At 36.6% G+C, this 12,261-nt stretch overlaps 1 pseudogene; it reads left to right on the top strand.

Annotated features, from left to right (window-relative positions):
- The first annotated feature begins 7,878 nt into the window (after positions 1-7,878).
- On the top strand, positions 7,879-10,626 carry LOC143389093 (rRNA-processing protein UTP23 homolog; annotated as a pseudogene).
- The last annotated feature ends 1,635 nt before the right edge of the window (positions 10,627-12,261 follow it).

The following is a 12,261-nucleotide window of genomic DNA, read 5'->3' as shown; positions in this document are numbered from 1 at the left end:
TAACATGATTGTTCACCACCATTAAATTACATTTCTGCTTCCCTCAGAAAGAGTTTAATACTGTAGGCATTAATTTCATTGTGGATATTCATTTCCTGGATAAAATAAATTCACAATGTATTCCCAACAATATGTTCTTCATAATATGTCACAGGATTTAAAGATTTTAGTGTCATTCTATATTGTTGGAAATGTTTCAAATTTAGTTAAAAGCAAAAAAATGAAAATATGCTGAGATCCTTCCAAAAAGAGCCACACACCCTGCCCATATGTGATAACCACATGGAAAAAGGAAGGAGAGGATGGTCTGCCATACCTGTGTGGGAAAAAAGTAAACAAATAAACTGTCTACCAGTTTTGTTTTGTGGTATCACTCTGCCCACTAAGAAAACATGGTCCAGTGAATGCCAGGCTGTGACCTGTCTCCTCCTTAGAACCAGCCAATGTTACAACTGCTGCTTTCCCTCATTAAGCAACATCTTAAACCCCATTCAAGCCAATGAAATGAAATCAATCAAGACACCAAATTTAAGCCAAACAATTTTTTAAATGTCACTGTATTCCTATTCAGTATTCAGATGAGTCAAAGGATTTTTGTTTTTATTTCAATACACTTCTACTCAGGTGTTATCTGCTTTCAGACCTCTGTGGAAGGCATGGTTTCTTTGACCATCTGGCAGTCTTGGGCCTGAACTGAACAATGCATTCAGCAATGGAGCAAAAAGACATGGAGCATTTCTGCTCAGGGCTCCCAGCCAACCTAGCATTAGACCAACTTAGCATCTGTTCCTGCCTTGGTGTGAAGGAACTTGATAGAAAGTAGTATAACCTGTCTATTTTCTATACTTCCTGGAGGAAATTGTGCATTCATGGCATAGAATGAGGTGGAGGATACTCTCCAGTACATATCAGAAACAAAAGGAAGCAACTGAGAAACTGATGTGACTCCATTTTTGAGAAACCAGCCTCTACCTCAGAGCAAAGCCTGTCCAAGGAAGGGGGCGTGACCTTTGTCCTTGGAAAAACCCACAGAGCACTCCTAGGCACATACCCACCCTGCTGAGTTGTTTATCTGTAAATAACAAGAGAGATCTGCAGCGCCAGGTGTCTCTGACTCAGTTAGACTAGGTAAGGACCCATAGCACTCCCTATCAACCACCAATCAGCATGAGACAAAGAAAATACCTGGGATGCCAGATGACCCCCCACTAGCTTATCGTGGTTGATAACTGTTGGGAAACCACGTAGTTTAGCGAGTACACCCCTCATGGCCTAAACCAATCAGTTAAAAGGAATCCCCCTCTTGTACTAACCAATCACCCCTACCCAACTTGTTCCCACCAGTGAATGTGCTAATCAATGTTAAGAGATGTTGTTTGATTTTCCTGCGGTATGGAATGATTTGCTATGTGATGTTGTGACACATAGAGTATTCCCCCCAAACCTATAAAATCTCACTGGACAAAGGACCACTGCATGGGGAACAGTTATGAGTCCAGGCTCAAGCTTGCAATAAAGACTCTTGTGTGATTGCATCAGATTCAGCTCCTGGAGATCTACTGGGGTCCCAGGAATCTGGCATTACACAACAAAGCACCATTATCAAATGAATACATTGTAACAAAACATTGTATAATGGGCAGAGAGAGAGAGAGAGAGATTGTATAATGGCTCTATATTTTAATCTCTTCTGTGCAGTTATCTTCTCGTAAAGAAGCACAAAGATATTTTCTTCCTTCTTCTTTCTCCTTCTCATTCTTTTTCTTCTTCTCCTTCCCCTCTTCCTTTTCCTCCTCAGCCTTCCCCTCTTCTCCTCCTCCCCCTTATTCTTCTATGTTTCTTTGAGCTAAAAAATCAGACTAACAGTTTATTATCTTCATCTTTTCTCTTAAAAAGGATATTTTTTATGTGATTGTTATGGCATCTCCCAAAACATAAAATTAGCCACTTCCTTTTTAGGGAATCACGAGTAACCAGTTATAGGAAGAATTAGGAAGTCTACCTTCCAACAGTACTCATGTGAAAGGATCAAAAACTCTCAGTCTATTAAAATGGGTGAAAAAAGTCGATAACTTCCCATCTCTTGCCATTATAATTGATGGACTCAGTCTAGAGATGAAAATTAAACATATGAGCTGAGTGCAATAGCACATGCTTGTAATCCCAACAACTTGGGAGACTGAGTCAGGAGTATTGCAAGTTTGAGGCAATTTAGCATGGCCCTAAGCAACTTTAGTGAGACCCTGTCTCAAAATAAAAAATAAAAAAGACTGGGGATGTGGCTCAGTGGTTAAGCATCACTGGGTTCAATCCCAGTGCAAAAAAGAAGAAAGAGAAGGAGGAGCAAAAAAGAAGAAAATTAAACATGGTAGCTTTCATTTACTCTTACATAATAACCTGAGATAAATTAAGAAAATAAACTTTAAAAGAGGAAGGGTTAGGCCAAGTGTGGTGGCAACACCTATAATCCCAACTACTCAGGAGGCTGACACAGTAGGATCACAAATTCTGCACAACTCAATGAGATCCTGTCTCAGTAGAGCACTCATGAGGCCCTTGGTTTGATCCCCAATATCTATCTATCTATCCTTCTCTCTTTCTCTCTCCTTTGTCTCTCTCTCTCTCTCTCTCTCTCTCTCTCTCTCTCTCACACACACACACACACACACACACACACACAAACACACACAGAAGGGTCTTTTTTGGCCCACAGTTTTAGAGGTTTTAGTCCATGCTTATTAGACCCTATTGCTTTGAGCCATGGTAGGAACATGAGGCACAGAAGCCTGCTCAACTCATGATGACAAAGAATGAAGGGAGAGGAGAGGAGGGGGAATAAAGGCTGGGGTCCCAGTCACCCCTTCAAGAGCACACATCCTGTTGACCTAACTTCATTCACTAGGACCCAATACCTCAAAGTTCCACCACCTTCCAATAATGCCACAGGTTGCTGACCAATTCTTTAACATATGAGCTTTGGGAGACACTTATTGAAACTATAGCAAACATATAAATAGGGTGAAGCTAAAGTTCAAGATTAAATCAATACACTTTTCATTTTGGCAAAAAAAAAATCATTTGACTTAAAACCCTAAACACTCAATGTTTTTTAGTCAAGTTGAAAAAAATGCCTCTGTGGCTGGAATTGTGGCTCAGTGTGAGGTGTGGGGTTTGATTCTCAGCACCATATGCAAATGAATAAATAAATAAAGGTTTGTCAACAACTAAAAAAAGAAGAAAAAATGCTTCTGGGAAATAATTGAAAAAAGCTAATAACAACCATTCCTTCGGTGTCTCAATCTCTTCACTGTGTTGTCAGCGATAAAAAAAAAAAAAATGATGTATGTGATAAATATCTTAAAATCAAGGTGTTCATGAAGATAACTATATAATCAACATCAAAGCCTTAGAAGGATTTTGCCTTGATTTGACAAAGATTCCATCAAGAATGCTTTGGACTTAAGTAACCATAACCAAAGAATAAAACATTTTGAATTAAACAAAAAGGCACTGTACTCTATAGCCTACCAGGGCTTTTAGGGAACAGGGCAGACTGGAAATGAAGCAACACAAAGACACCAGTTCCATACCTTTATGATTCTCTCCACTCTGTCCTTTGCAATGTCTTGGTTCTGTCCATAGACTGACTACCACTGTAATCTCAAAATAGCTGCCAGTAGCAGTTGACACAATACATTTTATGTTTGTTTATTGAGACAAAAACTCTCCCCCAATCATAGAAAAATCTTCATCTTTACTCTGAGATCAGTTTGGGTCCTGTGCCTCCTTTTGTGTCCACATGTGGAATGAGACTGTGGGAGGTTATACTTGGTGGAGCTAAGAATTTGTTCAGCTTGATGAAAGGAACAACAGAAAGGGTAAAGTCAGAGCCAATAAAAAAAAAAGTTCTTTAAACATAAAACTCAGCATGTGGGCATTATCTACATGTTTGCTACAATAATAATTTTTTAAAAAGACATTTGACCTTTTATGCCAGTGTTTTGATTTATGACTTACCAACTTGTATTACAGCAAAGTAATCTTGCATTGAAAAAGTTTGAGTGACTTTTATTTTGTATAATTATGTAATTAATATCTTGTATTGGTGTAATTCAATTACAAATACTAGACTTTGAAATAATAGTCTACTGGATTATTGAAAGCATGTTTAATTTCTTGCCATCAGGAGTTCAGTTTCTGCCCTGTAGTCTTCCTGCTGCTTAAAAATATATACGAAACCATGAGTGAAAGAGACGTCTTCAACATTTTGTTAAATATAAACAAATGGTGTTTTCAGAAAATCTGTTTAAAGGTATAATCTGACATAATTTTCAATATTTAAACTCCTTTAAGTAACAGTAATAATATTTGCTTACCTTGAGTAATTTTATAAGTATTCGTTAATCTTCTTTGATAGGTTGAAATGAATTGTCCCTTATAGCTTTAACTTCTCTACCAGTTTCAGTTACAATTTAAATAAATTTCAAATGGCCATGTTTGTTGCATCAAAGACATTTTTCTCACTGCTAATACTTCTTAACTTTTTGATCTGCTCTGCTAATGTTTGTTTTCACCACTTGAATACTATTAAACATTGTATAGTAAAATGCCAACTATTCAAATCCCTTGTAGTGAAACACTGAATTCCTTTAGATTTACCCAACTTGGCAGTATTCTATGCAAGTATGGTTTCATCTATATAAACTATTATAGCAAACTTGCTAGTCTAATTTTACATTGTCATCAGACAAGAGTTATTTGATGATACGTAGGTAGTGGTGGGCAATTCCTGGTTACTGTCTGGTTTAGAAATGTCCTTGACAGCCAGGTGCAGTGGTGCCCACCTGTAATCCCAATGTCTCCCAAGTTGGAGACCAGCCTCAGAGGTTGCTCATTGAGGTCCTAAGCAACTTAGTGCCTCAAAATAAAAAATAAATAAATAAAATTTTTAAAACTGTGGATGTAACTCAGTGGTAAAGCACCCATGGCTTCAATTCCCATTATGGGGTGGGAGAATAGGGAGAGCCTTGACAAACAGAAACTTCCTTGAAAACTTTCTAAGAGTCATGTTCTCCCCTTTGTTATTTGACTTGAAGGAAGAGCAGGGCTCTTAGTGGCAGGGCTGATACACAGAAATCCAGCTTGGTTTCTTCAATTGACAAACGGTGTCTATTAGTCAGAGTTCCTAGGCGAACAGAATCAACAAGAAGTATGATTATAGAAAGGAGATTTATTAGATTGGCTTACATACTCAGAAGCTGGATGATCCATAGTGGCCGTCTGCAGGCTGGAGAACTGGAGGAACCAGTAGCCCTGCAGTCCAAGAGGCTGAGGTCCCAGAACAAGAGGGATCAACAGTGCTACCTTAGTCATAGACCAAAGGCTTTTGGAAACACCCTGGAGAATCACTGGCAGAGTCTGCTTTGAAAAAGTCAAAAAGCAAGAGTCTGATATCCTCAGGAGGTCACAGTAACAATTAAGAACCCTTCCAAGAAGAATCAAGCTTGCATCTGCTCTTGCTTCCTTGTTCTTCCAACTTTTATTCCATCCAAGCCACCATCCTGTTAGACCATGCTGTCCAAGCTTAGGGAGGGTCTCCACTTCAGTTTGCTATCCCACATGCCAATCATTCCCAGACACACCCTCATTGACACACCCAGAAACCTATTAATCATTGGTGTCTCTTAATCCAATCAAGCTGACATTTCAAATTAACCATTACAGGGTAACATTAATATTTCCTTGCTGTCCCTTGCACAGACATCTGGGGTTCTTATTTAGCTAAATTTTCCCTACTAGAGATGTATCCTCTTGACATACTTTCAAATCAAATTGCTTATACTTTCGAAAGAAATAAATGTCAAGATGGCTTCTATAGGATGTGTAAAGGATTTGGTTTATTTTGCTTTGAAAAATAGTCTACCTTTTAGAGCCATCTTAGAAACTAGAATTTTGAACCTGTTTAAAGGAAGGGCAATTGTATTGGTGAATACGAGTTAACATTGAGTTTTCATCGAACACATCCGTCAATATAACTCTCATCTTCTATATCTTTATAGAGCAAACTTGAAATTTATCATTAGAATTGGATTTGGCTGCATCTAAAAGAAATAACATACTTAAAACCAAAGTAGAAGTTTATTTATTTATTCATGTAAAACATATCCAAGGGAAGGAAGTCTAGGTTTGGAAAGATGTTGCAGCCATCTAGCCTCCCTGTCTTAACTGCTTTGCCAGTATTTGCTCATGAACCCATAGGCTGCCAGAGTTCATTCATCACATCCCAATTCCAGGGATTAGGAGGGAAGAAGGGGAAAGAACAAAAGTGCCCATAGCCAAGCTAAGTCAACTTCCTTTAGTAGCCTTCCTAAAAGTCCTTTCAGTGCTTACATATCTTTGGCTAGCACATTATCATACTTAACTGCAGAGAGAACTGGAGAATAAATCCTTTTATCTAGGCATCACTATCTGGAAAAAAAAATCAGGATCCTATTGCTGCAAGGAAGAGAGGAGCTGGGCAAAGAAGCACATGCTTATTATTCCAGTTACTCTGGAGACTGAGGCAGGAGGATTGCAAATTCCACCTCAGGTGAGGCAACTGAGTAAGGCCCTGTCTCAAAATGAAAGAAAAGGGATTGCAGATGTAATCCGATGTTATAATGGATTCAATTCCCAGTACTAAATTTTTAAAAAATTAGAAGAAGGAAGAGTAAGAGGAAAAGGGAAAGTGGAAGAGGAAGAGAAGGAAGAAAAGGATGAGGAAGAGAAGAGGAGATAGTAAAAATTCACATTCTGTATCATATTTATTATATTGTCATGTAACCATTAAAAATAGAGAATGAGAGCTCTGCCAATGGACCTTGGGGAGGTGTGTATGAGCATTTCTACAAGGATTGTGAAGTGAGAAAAGCAAAATGTATAGAAGTTATGGAATATAATTCCATATTTGCATAAGAGTATCTTCATGTATGGACGTGCATGTGTATGCATGTGGTATAAGTGTGTGACCATGGAAACACTGCAGAAGGATGTACAGTAGTTTGTTAACTTGTATCATATAGGTAAGAGGAGAGGAGAGGGAATGAACACCTTTTAACTCTTCCACTTAAAACAGGATGAACTTTTCCTGTTTTGTAATTAAGAAAATTAAAATTATTAAAGTGTGATAGCCTTTAGATCTAACTTTACTAACTTTTCTGACAGATATGAAATTTCACAGTAAAGAAGTCCACAATGGAGTCTATCCTAGGAGATCTCAGTGAAGATCTTCATACTTCAGTGCACACAAGGCACTTCCATGTAAGATTCTATCCTAAACAGGGCAAGGAATTACATTACCGAGGAACAGGTGAGCATAGCTTCACCCATGGGGCTGTAGCAAGACACACCCATATACCGACCCTCGAAAAAAAGAAGGTTGGGGAAAGTTCTGCCTCGTTTCTGTGACTGAGTGCCTCAGCACCCAGCTGGGGAGTGTGACCCAGTCACATGTAAGGTTGGTCTCCCACAGGATCCAAACAAGATATATAAATTGTTTTCATTCTACAACTCTTTAAGATTTTCAAAATTATAACAATTTACCCTTCCCATTTTTTATTTTTGACATGTTTTTGAGATACATGCACTTGCTAGACAAGCAGTCCACCTGCACATCTGCAATCCAGCAGCATTGAGGCTGAGGAAGGAGGATAGCAAGTTTGAGGTCAGCCTCAGAAACTTAGCAACACCCTGTCTCCAAAAAAAGGCGGGGAGGGGGTAAGAAAAGGAAAAGGAAAAAAGAAATAGTGCAAGCTTAAACCTGGGAGATGAAAGGGTTCACCCAAAATTTTTGTGAGGAGACTGCTGAAATAGGTAGGACTAACCAGCCACTGATGGGATATGGGTAGGAATGAGAAAGAAAGGTCAGTTATAATTTCAGATTTCTACCTAAGATGTCTGAAAAAATAATGATTCCAAAAGGATACCAAATCTTAGAGGAGAAATTTGCAGTTAGGAAAGTAGTTTGATTTTAGACATGATGGATTTAAAGAGCTGATAGAAGGACAACCAGGAAGTATTCAATAAGTCTGCAATTCCTGAAACAGGTCAAAACTGATTACTGGAAAAAAATTAAATCATCTTTCTTAAAAAACAAAATGAAACTAATGAGATGATAGAGGAGATGAAGCAAGGAAAAGTCTGGCAAGGACTTGGTAAGGTTGAGGAAATCTCTGGCTCACTGGTGTTCTCTCTCTTTCTCTCTCTCTCTCTCTTTTTTTTTGTTAGTGGAAGAAGTGCCTGAGTAGCCTTTCTTATTAAAATGCTAATACAAGTGGGTCTCCATAACTATGAGTGTGCCATCTGTAGATTCAAGGAAACTTAGAAAACATTTTGACGGAAAAACTGCATCTGTAACAAATGTGTAGAGACTTTTTTTATATATTATTCCCTAAACAACGTACTATAACAACCCTGTATAGCATTTACCTTATGTTAGGTGTTAGAAGTCTCTAGAAATGGTTTAAGGTATACAGGAAGATGTGTTTAGATTATATGCAAAGACTGTGCCATTTTATAGAAGAGATGAGTATTCCCAGATTTTGGTATCAGTGGGGATCCTAGAACCAATCCCACAAAGATATGAAGGATGACTATACTTGGTTCTTCTATAAGAGATGCAGACTAGGGGATGAGAGAGGAACTAGAAATTTTAAAAAAATTAATATCACTGTGTTATTCCAATTTGGGTAGTTTATACATGAGACTTTGAGAAACATTGACTTACATTAATATGAAAATGCAGATTGAAAAGAGGTTATGATTTTAAACATCCTCATGACTTGAGAATTTTTACATTTCTGAGTTGAAAATATACAAATTTTGAGAGTATACACATTTGCACTTGAAGTAGAAGCCTGTCCACTGGAGGCGAGCAAGGGATCTGTTGTCAAACTGTTGGATTTATGTCTTGGCTTTTCCACAGTTGCTTGAATTGGAGTGTGTTAATTGAAATCTCTCAGAATGGGGTGCTCTAAAATAAGAATAATTTTAAAGTAACTTCATAAGTTATTTTGAGATAAAGCAAGAATTTATGTGAAGAACAATTTGAATGGGCTGAAGATATAGTTCAGAGGTACAGTGCTGGCCTAGCATGGACAAGGCCCTAAGTTTGATTTCCAGCACTGCAAAAAAGGAAAAAAAAAGCAATGTGCATGCTGTTAGGCACATAATAAGTACTAAGTAAATTTTAGCAATTATATTCTTTCTGCTTGGCCCATGCATTTTCGAAGTCTTTTAAGATTAAAATAGCTACCTTATGACAATTTCAAATCATAATGGTATAGTTTTACATTTTAAAAACTTCAGTATTGTGTTTTATACTTCCTTTTTTTAAAAAGAAATATCTTTCTCATAATTGTGGGCTACTAATAGCATTTTTTTCCTTGTCTTTTTTCAGATGTGTGTTAAAGTAATTAGAAACATTGGGAAAGGATTTATATGGGGCAAAACTGATTGCACAGAAATGCCAAGTTCGAAATTGTCCCCATTTCAAGAATTCAGTGAGTGGATCAGAATGTCTGCTTTCCATGGTTGAAGAGGGAAATCCTCATCATTATTTTGTGGCAACACAGGTATTTTTGAACCACAAATCAATTTTAACTATTTCTGTATTTTTAAGTATATGGAGCTTTTTGTAATCAGAAAAAATTTGCTGAAAGTGATTTAAAAAATATAGATCTTCATTTTCAGTCAATGAAAGGAATTGTCATTTGAGACTATGCAAGAACCTGCAGTATATTGAATTTGCTCTTGTCACTGCAGTTTCTTTTTTGAGAATGAGGAATTATTGATATAGAAATGTGTGATTTGTTTTAGGGTTCTTCAAGGGAAGATAGTGAAGAAGTTCATATGCACACTGATTTGCTTAAATATTTTCTTCCAGAATTATAAACTTACATAGAGGCAGAGCTGAATCTAGAATTCAAGTCTTAATTTCTGTTTCTCTTAGCACTTTTCTTCCTTCCTTCTTTTACCCTTGACTATTGACAAATCCAGTTCATACTTCTGCTACTTACACTGCTTGATCTCAGTTTGTGTTTTCCTTCCTTTATTATAAAATATACCCTTAGTGAGACACACTGATTTAAAAAATATAATTTGTGTTTTATTTTTGGTGCACCCCTCATTAAGTTCTTAGGAGCCTATATAAGTTACCTTAATTGACATATTTGAACTAAATAATTCTATTTTTCTTTTTAATAGGATCAGAATTTATCTGTGAAAGTAAAGAAAAAGCCTGGGATTCCTCTGATGTTTATCATTCAGAACACTATAGTCTTGGGCAAACCTTCTCCCAAAACAATTGCCTTTATTAAAGCGGTAGAGTCAGGTCAGCTTGTATCCGTGCATGAGAAAGAAAGTATCAAGCAACTCAAACAGGAACAGGGATTAGTGAAAAATCCTGAACAGAGAAGAAGAAAAAAGCACAAGAAAATAAGTGACCCAAATCCTCTTAGTTGTTTGAAGAAAAAGAAAAAAACAGAGGACACAAAATCGCCTGCTTCTAAAAAGAAAAGAAAAAGAATAAGAATTCAGAACAGATCTACCTCCAAAGTACTTTCTTAGAAGCAGAATGCAGAAGGATAATGAATTCTTTGGATACTTTTAAAGACATTCAGGTGTGAAAAATTAATTTACCTTAAAGACTATATTTATGATTAAAGATTAAACTTATTTTTATAAATGAATAATGACCCATATGCTTTTTCCTAAAATAACTTATAAAATTGAGTAGTTAGGTTTAGGTGTGATAGAGTGCACTTTTTTCAGTGGTTTTGATAGAGATTTTTCATTGTAAAATTGTTTCCTGTCTCTCCCAAATGTTATATGCAAATAGGTTTTAAAATCAAACAGTTTGGGACTGGGATTGTGGTTCAGTAGTAAAGCGCTCGTCTAGCATGTCTGAGGCCCAGGATTTGATCCTCAGCACCACATAAAAATAGTTATTACGTCCAAATACTTCTAAAAAATAAATGTTTTTTTTAAAAAATCAAACAGTTCTAAAAGACTTATGACAAAAATAGAGGCAGTGCCTCAGATATACAGAGGAAATTTCCTCTTTCAACTTTAGAGTTCACATTTCCAAATTATATGGATATTGCTACCTTCTATCCATTCATTATTTGACCTACTACTACAAAGAATGGAGATTGTGTTACTTTGACTCCTCCCGTTTTTCTGACATATATTTTAGTTTTTGTACATAACAAATTCCATGTTTGTATTATTAACAACTAGAGTTAACAGACTTCAAAAATATTCTCTTCTGAACTAAGTGGTATGCTATGATTACATTTGTTTATTATATCATTATTTCTGATGTTAATGTCCTCATTTTTTTTTGGCATCTGACTTAATTTTGCAGTATTTGCCATTAACAATGTAAAGGACTTCACAGTATAGTTTTCCAAATGGTTATTACCAGGTCATTCTTTTTTCCTGGATTACTCAGGTACCAATGTGCAAAGTATTCTCTTGAGCATTTTCTTGTCACCCAAGTATTCTTTGCCTTTATCCAGAGGATTTTGTCATATTCTTTGCCTACATTTTTTGTTTTATTCATCCATATTTTTACCCTAAAGGCGCACATAGTATGTAGGAAATAAATATTTTGATTTTTTTTAAAATTTGCAGTGTTGGGGATTGAACCCAGAGCTGTCCACATACTAGGTGAGTGCTCTACCTGCTGAGCTATATCCCCAGCCCAGTGTTTGATTGGCAGTGTGTCTCTGTCATCTTTGTTGCACTGATAATCTAGCAAAGTATAGGATTCCTGGTTGAAGATAATTTCATTCACATTTCCTTAAGAACCTCTCAATTATTTATAAATTGCTAGGGGGAAAAGGTCCCTTTACCTTCTTTGAGTTCCATTTGTCCTGTGGGTTGTTAATTTTCTTTTAGATGTAAATGTTAACTTCTACAGCAAGAATCCCAAGATAGCATTCTAAGATTGTATTGTTCAAAGTGTACAAAGATTCAAATGTTTTTGCATTGTAAGATTGAATGTATAAAATTATTGGAAAAGTGAAATCTGATCAACAGCTCCTGACTTGGCCTTGATGTCACCTTAGAGCAGTGGTTCTTAATCTACCTTCAGAGCATCATGATGAGGTACAAAGTACATCATGAATAACTTATTAATAGCTAAACTGACATTTCTTATATGTGAGAATTGTAATTCCTACAGAAATGTTATTTTCAGTTGAGGTCAAGGATACTTTG

This window comes from Callospermophilus lateralis, unplaced genomic scaffold, assembly GCF_048772815.1.
Source record: "Callospermophilus lateralis isolate mCalLat2 unplaced genomic scaffold, mCalLat2.hap1 Scaffold_124, whole genome shotgun sequence".
Taxonomy (NCBI): Eukaryota; Metazoa; Chordata; class Mammalia; order Rodentia; family Sciuridae; genus Callospermophilus; species Callospermophilus lateralis.
Note: the sequence above shows the minus strand (reverse complement) of the source record. Positions and strands in the feature narration are given on the sequence as shown.